This window comes from Sebastes fasciatus, chromosome 12, assembly GCF_043250625.1.
Source record: "Sebastes fasciatus isolate fSebFas1 chromosome 12, fSebFas1.pri, whole genome shotgun sequence".
Taxonomy (NCBI): Eukaryota; Metazoa; Chordata; class Actinopteri; order Perciformes; family Sebastidae; genus Sebastes; species Sebastes fasciatus.
The window spans coordinates 894,331-911,608 of NC_133806.1; the positions used below are offsets into that span (position 1 = coordinate 894,331).

A 17,278-nucleotide genomic window follows, 5' to 3' on the forward strand; every position below is an offset into this window, starting at 1 on the left:
TCACAGCCCACACAACATACTGTATAGCTCTCTGCACCTTCGCTGCACTGGCACTGCTCAAAATCAATACCCTTGACATATTAGGTTAAGCATTATACTATCATTCTCAAACTACAAGTATCTGATTGCTCGGCTAACCTTTGTGCTGTTAATGTAAATGAACAACGGCAGCTAAGGAACTCCAACTGAAACACATACAAATATAATCTGTCTCGCTCATGCACAGACGTTTACAGCACCCTGCTTTCTCTCACAATCACACCTATTCTTCCACATCCAGGATTATACTCGCTCCCACACTTAACACAAACAATGCATGAGCACGCTCCCGTGCACACTGTCACACTGTCTGCCATTTTATTTGAGGCTATCTTGCACGTTGTCTAATGAAATGCAAACTTAATTAAGATGCATGGTTTACCCCCCACAATTTACTCCCAGTGTAATTAGCTTTTCACACTCGGTAGGTAAAGGATGTTTTCCATAGTGTCGGCCATACAGTGCACACACACAGTATGTGGGAAGAAACCCACAGATGACTTGGCAGCTATGCATCTGAAACAGATGAAAAACAGTAGTGATTTGTCCTGATGAGATGCACGCCTTCTTATAAATTGATGTGAGCAAACAAAATGTTAAACTCTTGAGACAAACTGACAATTAATTTCCCTCTTGTCAGGCTGTTACATTAGTTCTGGACAAAGCCTCGCAGCTGTTTGTATTTCACACACACAAAAAACAACTCTGTTATCACAAATATGATAATTCTCTGGAACATTTCCCCTTCAATCTTTACATCTTGCAATACCTTCAGGATATTATCCTCACAGGTCAGGGACTCGGTCCTGACCCCGAGTCCCTGACAGTACAGTGTATCTCCAGATAGCTGACCCATTCACTCCTCCTGTATCCACTGATCAAGTGGCCTGACCTTCTTATAGATCCACTTATGGATATATACATATATCATGCCCATACAGGTTTATGATGTTGTGTCTGGTGATGAGCTGCTGCTTTAAATGCAGTTGGGGGGGGGGAATATCGCCATGGTTTGTCGCATGTCTAAGTTGCAATTCTTCCCGCCACCATTGAGCAAACAGGGTAATCATGGCACATTTTGCAGCATTGCTGCGCCGCCTACAGGGTCAACAGGATCCAACCTGTGACGCCGTGCATTATTGCTGCTTTCAAGTGCACTCAGGAATATCAGATTTACCAGGACAGCCCTCTTCACTGATCCAACAGAGTTGTTGGTATGACTGTAGAAGCGTGTTTGACCAACAGCTACTGTGATGTTTGTCATTACTTGGTGGTCTTGTACATAGAGGCTTTTGTTTCTATTTTCACTGATCATCTGCCAGAAGTTGTCCCACATTCTTGAATTTAATGAAGTGAAATAGAGCCTGTAGATGTCTCATCCACACTGCCTTCATTTTCACAAAGCTGTCACCAGAAGAGCCGCCGACAGATTCTCCTACAGCGGCGACGTTTTGATTGTGTTTCCGACTAAAAGCAGTTTGACTGTAACACAGTTTAAAAAGAAAAGTTAGAGCTAATGAAGAGCACTTTGAGACAGAATGATCCACGCCCACACGGACTATTTAAAACGGCCTTGAAAAAGAGGTTTGAGGAAGACGTGTCCATTACTGACAGCGAGCCCACCTGCAGCTGCAGCTGTAGTTCAAGGCTAGCGTTCAGACTTAATTCACTTCAGTGAAAGCAGAAGGATCAGATCATTATGAGGGCAGAAATGCACAACAACACACTATTTGAATACTGATGTACGGCTTCAGTCTATTGTTTATCTTGGAAAGTCACCTCTTCCATTTTTATGAGCATAATTATGAATAGACTTTTCAAAAACTACATTTCACCCGGCCATGACCACATGATGATACACTGACTAAAGATCAGTAACGGTGACAAAGATGTATTCAGGGAACTTTTACAAGGTGCTACGCAGCCGGAAACAGTTAAAGAACGTCTCCTACAGTCTGTCTCCGGATGGAGCTTCATGAAGGCTGAAAGAAAACAACCTGATTAATAAAAGCTCATCAGGATTATCTCAGTTTGGGCTTCAGGCTTTACAGTATAACGGAAAGTCTGTGTCACTAACGGAGGTGTGGGGTTTGATAGAAGTGGGCATAGGACGCAGGTTGTTTAATGAAAGATGCTATTCAGATGCATTGTGGGAAACAGGATCCAGTGTTTTGGAACACCAGCGACTAAAAGTCAGGACATCTCTTTGCTCCCCTTTCCGTCTCTTGAGTCCCCTAATTTGTATAGAAATGGCGAAACTAAATCACTGGAATACCTCTTTAAACGTCAACGATTACTACTAACCCTTTCAGGCTGCTCTCATACACTGTAAGTTATACCTATGAGAAGTAATGCACTGTAATTCATCCCACAAAATCAATTCTTGTGTAATTCAGGTAATGGTAAACCAGCGAACGCCGCTGCTCTTTATGTGATGTCTGTTAGAGACAGACTGTTAAAACATGCAGTTTTAATCACTGCTGTATAACCAAGTTAACTATGTGTAGACTTGAGTTGTGGTGACGTTACCACACATTATTGTATTATTATTATGTATTCATAAAGCTGAATCAATCCTGGTTGAGAGCTCAGAGAGGAGCTCCTAAACCCTGTGTGACCCCCACACCTTTAGAAGGTCAGGTATTACTGCTTTCATGTGTGGTTCTCTTGTATCAGATTCATTCATAGAGGACATTTGTTTTCACAGTGTGTTCACGGAGATACTCGCTGCTCAACCTTTTGGAACTTGAGGCCCACTTCTGATTAATAAAACAATTCAGAGGACCACCTTCCCAAATAAATGACAAACTGGGCTATAAATATGTTTTATACCAGCGTCAGCCACATTAATATTCAGCTTCCCCTCACCCATCACTGCCTGCCATCATGAACCCAAAGTATTCAGGTCATATCTCCTCACTGGAGCAGCTCCGACTCCGACATCACTTTCTCATTCAAATAAATACTCCATTTAGTGTCATTGGATCTGAGAATGTTTTCATTCACAGATCTTGAGGTCAAAGGTCGAGGGGACCCCTTTGAACATGGCCATGCTAGTTTTTCCTCGCCAAAATTTAGCGTAATTCTGGAGCATTATTTAGCGTTCTCCCCCCCCCCCAGGTAAAACCTGTTAGCTTCATCAGCACTGTTGTTGGCGCTGTTAGCACCATTCGCTGCGAGCCGCTGGCTCAGCCGTCGCCGTGTTGAGAGCCGCTGAGAGGTCAAATACGCTCGGAAGCACCTCTAAAGCTCTCCAGCGTCTCCGCTGGCTGGCCGTTGATGGACGTGTAGCAAGGATGGGTGGTGAGTTTATTGCGGGTGTCAGCGATGAGCTCCTTCATCTTGGTGACGTTGAGGAGGAGGTGACAGCACCGCTGGATTGTTGGTAGGTGGAAGAGGGGCTAAGACAGTCATTGGTGTAGTGTATAGGAAAGAAACACAGCCTTGGGAGGCTCCGGTGTTGACGGTAATGATGGGGGGCGTAGTGGGACCCACCCTGACTGCCTGTCACTAAGGAAACTGTGGACCCAGCGGATGAGGAGAGGTGGAACGTGGAAGTGGTAAAGTTTGCTGAGCATCGGATACCGTTGGTTAGTATTAAAGGAAGAGTTCATATCTCTAAAGAGGAGTCAGGTGTTGGAGGACAGTGTGAAGGAGACATGCCACAGCATCCTCTGTCCTTCTATTGGCCACTCTCTGGTATCGCCCAGTGTAGAGCTCCAGCGAGGACGGCCCCCATAGATCTCTATTAGTCCCGGTCCCTGGAATATGTCAGTGTTTGTCAAGCATTAGATAACTAATGTTCAGAGTAATGCCGTTTGTGTGAACTGCTTAGCAATGTTTGCGTGTCTGATTGTTCTGATGTCCTGAAGATGACAGAACAGATGCTCATTGCCGAGATATTTATTTCCCTCTTTCCGCCTCCTTCTCTCTCTCCCTCTTTCTCCCCCTCAGATCTATGTATTCCTCTCATCCTTCAGCATCGCTGCAACTCTCTCACCTCGTCCTCTCTCACCCTCCTCTTCAGCCTCCCCATCTATTGCCCCCTTGTTTTTTCATTTTTTCCCTGTAATCTATCCATTATGAATTACAATCCCCCCTTTTCAAAGCTGTGAATCACATGAGCTTGTAACGTGTTAAGCACTGTCATCTCCACAAAAGCTGCATCTATAAAAAGAACATTGTTGTAATCGTTCCTCTTGTTACTTCAAAGAGAAAACGACAACGTTGTGCAGGAGAGACGGCGTGCATTAAAGCCATTTACCACGAACACCTACAGTCTGAATCCCACTGTCATCACTTAGAGTTCCAACCTCCATCATCACTTCAATTGTAAAGCGCGCTCCCCGGGGTTTTTTCTCCGACCCCGTGTTAGCGCCACGCTGCAACACCGACCATAAATTGTGATGAGAAACCAAATTAACAACATGCCGTGATTGCACAGTGGGGGAAATGTGGTTCAGAAAAATGAATCAGTATCATAACGCACAAGTCTGGAAAAAAAAACACGGGGCCTCAGCAGGCAGCCGGGCCGGCTGACAGACAGCTCAGGAACAGTCCCAGCTGTTCCTCAGACAGTTACAGTTACCCCTGACCTTTCACACACACACACACACACACGCACACACACACACGCACACACACACACACACACACACACACACACACACAAATAGCACGTTTCCACCGCCCCACACCTCCGATGCTTAGAACTGATTGTTATGCTTCCTGAGCAAAACGCAGACAGGAAAATGGCAGTTGCCTCCCACCCTGATGAGACTTCTGAAGGAGTTTGTCTCTTCGTCAGTCTGTATTGAACGTGTGCGTGTTGTGTGTGAGTACATGCACGTTTATACATGCTGTTGGCCTTGCAGAGCTTCTCACTAATGCAAAGGGTGAAATAAGAATGTGATTCTCTCTTCTTCGCCCGGTGAAAACAGAGATTTTTTCTGAGCAAAATGAAGCAGGTAATGAACCCCGGTGCTGTACGCGGCATGCAGGGAGAATGAGATTGATTTCTGAAAACAAAATACATGATGCATCATATCGATAATAGAATTTTTTGCAGGCTAAATTAATTATTTAAGGTTTATGAGAGACAACATTTCAGATTTCCAGTGCATAAGTCAGTGTTTGAAGGGATAGGTGCCCCCTAAAGAAGTAAACAGCCAATATGTTGTCCTCCTCTATTAATGCAGATTTGCAGCCGAGGCCATAAAGAGAAATGATTATGTGCAGCAGGGAGAGAGGGAGGGAGGAGGAGTCATTTACTGCCATCCAAATTATTATGAGTGACAAACAGGCCGTTGGGTAATGGATGATTGCTGATGGGTTTGAAAGATTGCCCATCCCAATCGACTATTTTTGAACAGACCGTGATTAAACGGGCTCGGAGAATAAACATTCACAGTTTGACCTGCTCCCTTCAGGTAATTGCTTCAGGATCTCGCAGGGTAGATTTAACTGGTAGACAAACTCCTTTCTCTCTCCCCCCCCCCCAGGCAGTGAAACTGTTGAATCTGAGGAGAGACTGCAGCACTTACAGCACGTAGTTTGGCAAATTTATTGTGTTCCATTTGCTATATTGTCCTTAAACTGTATTGAGTTTATCTCTCTGTCTATTGTGCTGTGTTTGTCTTTTATCGACTGTCTATTGTCCCCAATTTATGTGGCAGCCTGCATGTCCAAAACAATTTTTTCAACAAGACAATAAGGTTTATCTAATCTAACAAAACCCTGTGGCTTAGAGCAATTGCAGTAATATTGAAATGAAAGCTTTTGTGCCCTGATTAACACCATTCAATGAACTGGCAATAAAAGAAATGTTGTAGCGCCCCCCGTTGGAACCAGTCGGCGTCAACTTCATGCATTAATGGAGCAACAATACATGTTTTTCTCAAAGTGGCATTTAGGTTGTGAAGGGCAGATTTCTTGGGTTCTTCATGTCTGAACGTTGTGATGTGCAGACAAACAGAACAGCAAGAGGACATCAGCTGCAGGGCTCTTTGTGAGGACATTTGGCGAGGTCTATTGGACGCTGTAAATGGACTACAACAACAGAAAGGATGCTACATCGTCAAACTGTACCATTACATTGCATCGGGTCATTTGGCAGATGCTTTTGACCCAAGCGACTTACTTTCTTATACACACACACACATCTGGAGTTGGTTGTCTTGCTCAAGGACACTTCAACAAATGGAGAAGAAGAGCCACCATATGACTAATGGCCAACCCGCTCCACCACCTGAGCTCCGGCCGTACCAGACACACCTGGATATATATCACTGTGTAATAATACCTCTGGTGTTATTGTGGCCAGCGTGTGTGTGCACGTCTGAGTCATGCACCGAGCCTCGAGACCACAGAGAGAAGAGGTAGACTCTGAGCTCTGACACACACTCATGACATGTTGATGTTTCAGGGGTATTACACTTCTTCTCTTTACAGAGCGGAGAGTGAGCTCCTACTGCACACTGCTAGATGTACTGTATCATTACTACTGTGTTTAAGCTTTATTAGGACTTTTCAACCAGAGTCTGCCATCGAAGTAGATTAATACACCTGTGTTTTTAGCATTAGGCTTCTGTTTCTAAATCAAAGAATACATTTATTAGCACTCACTTTAGAATGTGGCTCTATCAGAGCGCTATATTTTAAATTTATGAACGATTCTCTGTCAGATCAGGATGAGGCGCCTCGAGACGGCTGTTTGTGCTTTCAGTGCTCCGAAACCAAACTAAGAAACCATGTTCTGTCTATTGATCCTCCACTCCGCTTCAGCACTACAGACTACAGACTGCACCTACCTGTACACGCACCCTCTACACACAACAAACACTCTGTCCATGGTTCTGAAACAGAGTCGTTGATAATCAACTCACGTGATAGGTTGTAAGTCAGATTGCGTGCAGCAGTCAGTGGGAGCTGGTGACGGTGACCGATATCATTTGGCTCTTTTAAAGAGAAAGTTTTGGGATAAACCACAGATACAATTCAGGCTTTTGTTCATAAAAATATTATATTAGACTTCAAAAGTTACCCGGGCCGTGGCCCCCGTGGCCCCCGTGGAGCTTCCGTGGTTTATGGACGGCATTATCAGCCGTAACCGCCGTATGAGAGCCGTGCAGAGCGGCGGCCGTGAGCTAGCCAGTGGGGCACGCTCACATGCACTGAAAGTCACGCGTGGCCGGACCGACAATGTCAACAAAGCACGGAGAAGCTCGGATTACTACACACACAGAGTGATGGAGCGACTTCACTCTCTGCTCAGGTAGACATTCCTCCTTATATCTTTACATAGACAATAGTTGTTTGCTGCTGTATTAATGCTCTGGATATGGAATTTAGCACCTTTAAAGATAATAATGTTAAGTAAAGACTTGTGCTGAGTCTCAGAATCCCCAAAAAGTCTTTAAAGTTAACTTAGACTTACAGTAAGGGACTTCTCTGACACAAACAGTGTGTGTGAGAAGATATAAATAATATACACCTTATTCTCTGAGTCATATAGATACTGTATATGTTCTTAAATATACCATACATAAGAAAGGGAAAAGGAGCATATAGATACGTCTATGTAAAAATCATGTATGTGTAATTAATAGTGAGAGTCTAAGGATGCAAGAGTCTGCGTAAAAACCATCACCAATGTGTGTACTATATGACTCACATGTGCAGTCTGTAGGATGTGGTGGCATCTAGTGCTGTGGTTGCAGATTGCAACCAGCTGAACACCCCTCCGCTCACTCCACCCTTTCCAAGACTGCAGTAACGTGAGCCGCCGAGTGCCAATCCCTGGTAACGCCGTTCACCTCTCTCAGAGGTCATCCATACCACAACACTACTTTAGGAGCGGCAGAAGTCAGATAGCGGCTGGCGGTGCCACGGTTCATCACTCTGCGGCTCACGTTACCGCAGATTCACAAGCGCGTCGGAGAACTACGGCGGCCTTCAGGTAACGTAAAACATGAGTTCAGAACTACTGTTGAAACATGGAGGACTCTGTGAAGAGGAGCTGCTCTCTGTGGAGATATGAAGGACTCATTCTAACAGAAACACAATCATTCTTAGTTTCAGGTGATTATACACTAATGAAAACATTTTTCATCAGTTATGAATATTATATTCCAGTTCTGCTAATAGATTGCCCGAAACGTTACACACTGTTCCCTTAAAGCACATACTCATGCTGTTCATGCATAAATATCCACCACTGTTTGGTCACATCAACACACGGTTACTTGAATAACTAAACAATACTAAGATGCACAGCTTCAGAGTTTGCAGTAGAAATGAGTCTGAGTCTTTGAGTCTTTGAACAGCGCTCGGACCGCCGGTCGATCTACGCACGGAAAGTGTTTTCACCCTTCATACATCACAGTATCTTTCTTCAAACAAATCCCGAGTCCAATATCCACAAGCCTACCGAGCAAGGCGCTTTCAAGCTCCCCTTCCTGATTTATTTTTGGCATGTATTATTTTCTCTCTCTGCTTGATACTCCATTTCCTCACGATAGACTGTAGCGAACGCTTAGTCAAGGACACTTCTTCTTCCGCCGCGGCATTTCATCATTGTTCATGATGACGGCCTATCACAAACGGGGGGGAGGCTACAGCACCCCCTCCTAGCAATCAAAGTTAAAGTACAAAAAAACCTGCATTGATTTGCACCCGACCTTAAAGGTGAGTCAGCCGATACGGAGATATCCATCAGCGAGGCCTCGTTACAGAGCACCGTCGGGAGAGATAGAGCCCTTACTGAGCAAAACAAAGGTCAACAAACATCCTGGCAGGCTTCATTCACTGCAAAGTATCCTCACTTCTTACAAACAACAGACAAACTGTTGTGATATACATACACACTCCCTAGAGTATTGATCTTATATAGTCCAGAAAGAGAAGAGGAAATTAGAAATATAGAGTGTGTTGAACATCAGCATTGATCAGAGGAAATGTGCACGGCAGTAAAACCTTTTGTTGCTTGTCTGCTGTCATCCCTTCAGATCATGAATCTTCGGGGTCTGCCCCCATATCAAATCAGAGCTGCTGCAGCACTTAGGAGTTATATTTAGAGGTAATTTTGTTTTTAGAAATCCAAGCACTTTTCTCTTAGATCTATGACAAGCTGTACTCGGAGCCACAGACATAAAATATGGAGGGAAGGGAAAATAATTTTTCATCAGCACAACCAGGAATACAACAATGATGGCTGCAAGGGCCTAGACAGCAACCTTAGTAGACAGAAATCTTAAATTGATGTCCCCGAAGAGAAGGATTTTATCTGCATGGCTGTGCCGCACCTTCACAATTCACACTGATAGAACGAGCATAATCGCAGCCCCACCACTATGCTTGTCTGCATGCTTGATGAAAGGGAAACGGGCTCCGTACAACAGAAACAGAAAAGGGGCTTTCTAGAGAACGACTATTACCTCACGAGTGTGTCACTGCAATTTAGGAAAGGGCTCTGAAATATTCCATTTGGTGGTTTTAAATTGCCAACCACTGAGGTGAGAAATACTAAAATCAAATACACTGCCACGCTGAAGCGCAGCTGCACAAGTACACACAGTAAACGCACACCATTGCACAAGGAAATAACAGAAGTTGTGTGTCTGAATAGCCGAGTGTAATAACTGTTTCCCAGCGTTTCTGCGTTGCTGCTTGGTGCTTTACCCACTTCCCAGCAGATACAGTATTTTATGGCTAGACACCAAATACCTCCTCAAAGTGCTACTGAGCCATATTGCACCTGATGCCAGGCCACCACTGTGAGAGCTGCTGTACAACACAAAGCTGTGAGCCAACAACACTTCTAATAGGACGCCTGTCTCTCTCTAGCCTCCAATCTTCCAAACAAACAATAACATCAACACTTCACTTTCCCCGAAAAAGGGAAAGAAGCAAAATCTGTCTTTTTCCATCTAAAGACAAACACAGAGGCTGAGACAATACTCGGCTGTTTTTCTCTTTCCAGGTAAACATCTTCTTCCACTTAACAGCCTGTTCACATAGAGAGGACGTGTTTCTTAGACGCAAAGCGCCTAGTGGAAACTCGCCTGAAACTCGCCTGAAACTCACCTGAAACTCAATCACAAACTTACAAACCGCCTCGTTAACATTTCACTGGCTGCAGATTCTCCAGAAAATTGTAAGACCAACTCTACACATGCACATCTACGAGCTGCTCCACCTTTAGGAAAGAAGAGTTATGGTAGCAGATGAAGACGTGTTGATCTCACCACCGACAGGACACAGAAAGTCAGAGCTGCAGCTATTCTGCACCACCCGGAGGCAACGAGTCACAGCTGCACATTTATCAGAGCTTTTGTTGTCGTTGCATTTGCGTGTGTTATGAGGATTTCCCATCAAACATTTGTACGACCTGTTTATTATTATTATTATTATTATTATCATTATTATAAATTACTGATAAGAATTGAACATTACTTTGTCACACTAACGTGCCAGCCGGGTCTCCCATACAGCAATACTGCATTGTCATCATGTTTCGAGGGAAACGTATTTCCTCCCAGATTACGTTTGTTTCTGCTGCATCACAAATACGTTTCTAATCTTCTAATCAGTCACACATAGTTCACCCAGGAGACCGCTGTTCATGTCCCGTCTGAAACCCAAAATTTAAATAACCTTACAAGCGTACTAATTTTAAGCCAAATCATGACATTTTTACTAAACATAACGGAGTAGTTTTGTTGTGTTTTTTTTGTGTTTAAAACTGCGACCATCATTCAGGAGAAGATATGTTTCCCTCAAAACGTCATTCAGAATGCAGTTTAGTTGTATGTGAATGCAAATTTGAAGGAGTCAAGTATTAAATACTCCAGTAGAAATACAACTCAGTTAATGGCTGTATAACACCCAAATAGTTGTTGTAAATTAATTTAAATTTTGTACCTTCTTAGTGTTACTACTTAAGTGTGAAGTAGTAAAAATAACAATTATACAAACAATTATATTAATACAAAATTATGTATAAATTATAATTTATTCATATTATTATTAGTAACACTAAACGATCAATCTGCCAATTATTTTCCCGATTAATCGATTCATCATTTTGTCTGTTATAATGTTTCCACAGCCCAAGATGACGTCTTCAAATGTCTTGTTTTATTCAACCAACAGCCCAAAACCAAAAGATATTCAGTTCACTATTATGCATGCTGGAAAAGAAAAGCTTCAAATCTGCAGCAAATGTTTGTTTGTTTTTTTACTTGAAAAATAAATATTACCTTATAACTATTATTCGATTATCAAAATAGTTGCAGCTTGATTTTCCATCGTTTGACTAATTGATTAAAAGGATAATCGTTGCAGCTCTAACTCAAGTTTTAGTCAACCTGCATTGCTCATTTTCTTTTGGCCTCTGCATCATCCCTTAGTTTTGTTTTTCCCGTCTAACAGATGTAATGTTCTTCCCCTCCGTCCCCCTCCTGAAGACAACTGGAAGGCAGAGGACACACAAGGACTCTCCGAGCCGTGTGAACTGTACTTGTCATAGAATTCAGTAGAAAATATGCTTGTGTAATTAAAAAAGAAATACATGTTGCATGTTAAAACATCAAATACAAGTCCACACACAGCAGTAACACTCATGGCATGTATGTGGCACGATAAAGAAGCGATTACTTTACTATCTACCCTCGTTGCTTTTAGATTCCACAGGTTGGACTGGAAGGAAGTGAAGGTCTAAAAGTGCTGCCTCTGCAGTTGGCTGATATTGGCCGGGGATATAGGTTCAGCTCCTTGGTCTCAGTAACAATGTGTGTCCTTGATAATGCTCTTAAGAACAAAATTAAACTGAGAATGGACAAAGATGGATGATATAAGTGCTGTAATAAATGCAGCTCCACAGGCCGGGGCCAAAGGCCAATGTACACAGCATGGAAGCCGAAAATCAGATGATTAGTCAATCAATGATTTATTTCAGTGTGCGCGGCAGAAGCAGCAGAAGCCTGGATGTCTGTTTCACATGTTGAAAACAGACTGCATGAGAGATCACATTTCTGCTACTTCATGCCTTACAGAAGAGGTCAGAAAACTATTGTTAAATTAACAGTACTATTTATGAGGAAATCAATAATTTCCTTCTGATCTGACAGCATCTCACTGTTCGGTCGACTGGTCTATTTTCTAGATGTTATATGCAACGTTGTTACGGCTGTATGTGTTTCCTGTGCTGTTGTGTGCTGCACTCCTCAACGAGGTGCCTAGGTGTGCTGCATTTGCTAAACAAGGTTGGGAAGGAGGTGTTTAAAAGCTCCTGTGCCAGCAGCAGAAGAGAGAGGCTTCTGGTGTGGGGACTGCTGGTTCTTCTGCCTCTCAGCTTAGGACTTGATATTTTGTCTTTTTTGTATTTTCTTGTTAATAAATCCTATGGATTTGAGAGTTTCAAAGGTGTCTTCTGTGTTTGGTTTGGGTCAGTGTTAGAGTGTTGTTCGCCCTAATAGGGCTGCCCGAGGGTGGGGCGTAACAAATGGGGGGCTCGTCCGGGATAAGAACATCCATGAGGTGAAGTAAATGTACGTTTTTGTGTGTATTTTGTGGCTTTTGAGTGTAGGGTTTAGATCATTTGTGGTTATTGCTGCTTGTTTAGTTGTGCTTTTGACTGGGTAACTGTTTGACCAGCTTGGAATTTTGGTTTAGAGCACCCTGACTAGGTTGTCAGGGTGCAGTCAGGTAGGTAGTGCTTCCTGCTCAACATTGATTCGCGGTGTGGTGTAGTTGAGAGTCTGAACATGTATCCGTAAAGCTATCCACACCTATCATTTTAATAGCTGTGAAATATGCTGTGGAATCACAGCGACCTCCACTAAGCAGTCTACCTCCTCAATTACCTTCACATCAGCCCATTTTGTTTCCCCAGCCACGCTTCGCCCCCCCCCACCCCCCGCCTGCTCCCCTGTCACATATCAGAAATCCAGCCGACAGCCGGAGACACAAACAAGAGCAGCAGTGGTCACTGCCGAGGAAGATTCATGAAGTTATGTGGGTCACAGGTTATAGAGTGAATAATACTGGAAATATAGTAAACTGTGCATACAGCTCCTCTTGAGATTAATGGAAAACAATATCCAACCAGTATTGTGCTTCAATGAACACAGGAGTAAACATGGGATTTTAGTTACTGGTTTATTAGTTACATCTCATTTTAAATAAATTAGGGCTGTCAAAGTTAATAACAATAATCCGTTAACGCAAATTTGTTTTAATGCTACTAATTTCTTTAATGCAATAAATCTTGTCAGTTTTCCTGCTAGAGAAGATGCTGCTAGAGAAGATCCTGCTAGAGAAGATCCTGCTAGAGAAGATCCTGCTAGATAAGATCCTGCTAGAGAAGATGCTGCTAGATAAGATCCTGCTAGATCCTGCTAGAGAAGATCCTGCTAGAGAAGATCCTGCTAGAGAAGATGCTGCTAGAGAAGATCCTGCTAGAGAAGATGCTGCTAGAGAAGATCCTGCTAGAGAAGATGCTGCTAGAGAAGATCCTGCTAGAGAAGATGCTGCTAGAGAAGATCCTGCTAGAGAAGATGCTGCTAGAGAAGATCCTGCTAGAGAAGATCCTGCTAGAGAAGATCCTGCTAGATAAGATCCTGCTAGAGAAGATGCTGCTAGATAAGATCCTGCTAGATCCTGCTAGAGAAGATCCTGCTAGAGAAGATCCTGCTAGAGAAGATGCTGCTAGAGAAGATCCTGCTAGAGAAGATGCTGCTAGAGAAGATCCTGCTAGAGAAGATGCTGCTAGAGAAGATCCTGCTAGAGAAGATCCTGCTAGAGAAGATCCTGCTAGAGAAGATGCTGCTAGAGAAGATCCTGCTAGAGAAGATCCTGCTATCATATGAAACTAGAAAAAACCTGATGAATCGATCGTTACCAAACATGTCCTACTAGCTGGCCATGAAGGAGGTTAAATAATGCTCCAAACTTACGCAAGATTTTGGCAAGGAAAAACTGTCATGGTCATTGTCAAACCTCTGACCTTTGCCATGTTATGATTTGAGCATATTGTTTTATGCTAAACACAGTACCTGTGAGGGTTTCTGGACAATATCTGTCATTGTTTTGTGTTGTTCATTGATTTCCAATAATAAATATATACATATAGGTATTTGCATAAATCAAACATATTTGCCCACCCCATGTTGATAAGAGGACTAAATACTTGACTTTAAGGTTCATTTTGAACAGATAAAAAAAGTGCAATCATGCGATTAATGGTGATTAAATATTTGAATGGATTGAAAGCCCTAATAATGAATGCTTTGCTGCATTTCCCTCCTTATAACTGTTAATAAACACAGCTGTTGTATTAATACAATCCAAAGACAATGTAATTGCAAATTTCTTCCTTGACAGGTTTTGTCGATTTTAACTACTGCATGGATAAGGCTAAATAAATGCATACATTGTTATCGGTGAATGTGCCTGCAGGCAGTTGACAGGGTTTAATCCCCTCTGAAACCTCCACCTATACGGTGCAGAAGACCTTGAATGTGTAGCCTTGACTCTGCGAGCCGCCGCTCCTCAGCCTATTACATTTAATCTCAACAAACGGCGAGCTACTTTTCTTCCAGAAGACAAGATATTGCCAATCTCTCTCCCCCCAAGAGTACTGCGTATATTAAAACTGATACCTGAGAAGAAACTGACTTAATCAGAACCAGCAAACTATATCCGACCTTCGCAGGGGACCTGTCAGCAACATCTAAGAGCCTGGCCCGGGCCTGAAGACTAACTCAGTATTACTCTGGTACCCCACCACTAGGACTATCCAGTGAGATGTCAGCGCTAAAAGAGGCATCAGGAATCTGGGGAGTAAACCGTTCCAAGTTCCCGTTTCCGGGAAAATTGTATATATCATTCCCTCCGGTTCCAGGTGATTCTTCTGGAGACTGTCCACCTTTTTCGTTGTGGAGGTCAAGAACCTGAGGGGCAGTGGGATAATGCCCCAAATTCCCTGTAGATAGTGTATAATTACACAGACAAATTGTAATCCTGATTAGCCCCAGCAGCCTTTCCAGCCTGTTTACATAATCACATTGAGAGAAAGTCTTCATCGAGGGCTCAGTGGCCAGATTACTGTCTGTGCACAACCCACCACATTACCAGCAATTAGTGACTGCCTGGTATAGTTTAACAAACTAAGCCTACAGTATATAACAGAATATGGAAGCTAGAGAGGAAGTTTTGAGAAATACAGTAATCACAAGAAGCAGAAGTGGTGGGACACAACAGATGGACAATTTACAACAATCTGTTCACTATCATTAATCGCTGGCTGTCATTTGAGACGTGCTGATGTCAGGGTGGGAAACAGGCCAGTGATCTGGGTGCTCTGTTTGTCCTCTCCTGTGGTGTCCCTCCAACTTCCCGTGACGATCGTGCTTTTTTGCTTTGACCGGATATCTAAGTAGATTCTGATCTGCAAAGTACCGTTTGAAACCAATATAAAGATAAAAATGTAAAGTAATATGACTCATCAGTTTCAGTAAGAAATATTCTATAAATGGCCGACCCAGGAAGCTGTGGCCGTAACTCCAATCTGGAACGTATTCACTTCTAGTTCCTCTGCTCTCTCACGTGATATTATATATTCACTGCCTACACAAGCACGTGTCATAAGAACGGGGCGCTCTCTGCTTTGTGACTCTTTCATTATTGTGAACTTGATTGATCGTCATCCGATCGATGGACGCGGCGTGATTGTCGACGCAGCTGCTGTCCTCAAGAGAGGATACAGTAGTAGTGCTCACTATCGGCGTGAAGGAATTCAATTTGTTTTTGACCCAGGTCTTTTGCTCTATTTAAAAAAAGAAACCCCAGTCTCTGCAATTTAGCTCCCTAAATTTGTGTCTGTGTCAAGCAGTTTTTATAAATTCCCCGAGGATTAGGTGACACAGTTGCAGTGGATGTCCTCAGTTGTTTGGTTTCTGGTCGACTGCTGCAATGAGAACATATTATTCTGTTTAGCCGCTGTGCAGTTTTATTAATTACAAAACTAAGTTGCTAAATGTAACCGAATTCCACTTTATAATATACGTATATGGAACGCCAACAATCAGACAGGTATACCTCAGATCACTTTGTGAACATCACCCACGCCGCACGTATCCCGGTTCAAAAACTATTCTAATATGAAAAAGCACCTCTAGCAAAGTGGTGTTGTACAAACTTCACCAGATAGAGCATCATTATCTTAGCCGGAGCAGTGAGTCACAGGCCATATCTCTATCTTCTTACTTCTGCAAACATTGTGTCACCTGTCAGAGCATGCTAGGGGGAACAACAGCTGTTCCATGCTTCTCTCCCTGCCCACCATGGTTCTGTGTCACTATTTCCTTTGCTCTTTTCCAAAAGAGGACCCAGGCCTCCTCCCTCCTCCCTCCTGCCCTCTCCTCCTCCCCAATCCCTGGCTGGCTCGCTAATAAGTAACAGAACTAGGAGGATTGGCAGTGGCCTCGAGGTTTGACATTGCCACAATGTGGGTGGTGAAGAAACAAGCACTGTGCCCGACTCGGCTCGCCTCGACTTGGCTCATCCTTGGGTGGGCGCCGCTGCTCTGCATGCTGCACATTTCATCCATCCACCCCCCCAACAGACAGACAGACAGGAGGATTACTCACAGAGAAGGGTGAGCAATCTGCATGTAAATTGATATCTGTGAGTGCCCATACTCAGACAGCAGTACATGCATTCAACAGATAAACTGCCATGCACTCACACACACAATGTCCCCGAATACACACACACACACACCCACACACACACACACTCGGAGAAGAAAAACATTTGAGGGTTGGAATTGGATTTTTTTCTTTGGCTTTAATTTTGGTTGGAAATGAGAATTTCACACAGTGAGTGTAACATTTAATACATGACACACACACACACACACACACACAGTCTCATGATCAACATGTAACTGGCATTGAAAGGAAGCAACAAATTGATTTCTATCCATTTTCTCTCTAAATGCCGTTTAAATGTCAGTAGGAGACGGATGAGCACATGGAGATTGCAGAGTGGGGAAATGAGCAACAATTGCTTCCACATGTTATTATATATTTCTGTGCCATTTTCATAAAACTGTATGAGAGAGAGAGAAATAAAGTGACATTTCAGTGTGCTGAAGCTGAAGCTGCCATCGGTCTGAATAAATGCAGCATGTGAGATATGAAATGGAATGGTCTGTTATTACCTCAGCAGCAGCAGC

At 43.2% G+C, this 17,278-nt stretch overlaps 1 protein-coding gene across 1 annotated transcript in view; it reads right to left on the bottom strand.

The window, feature by feature from the left end:
• The window catches only part of LOC141779829 (CUB and sushi domain-containing protein 3-like), a 269,514-nt gene that overhangs the window by 251,228 nt on the left and 1,008 nt on the right, over positions 1-17,278 (bottom strand). The window lies entirely within an intron of this gene.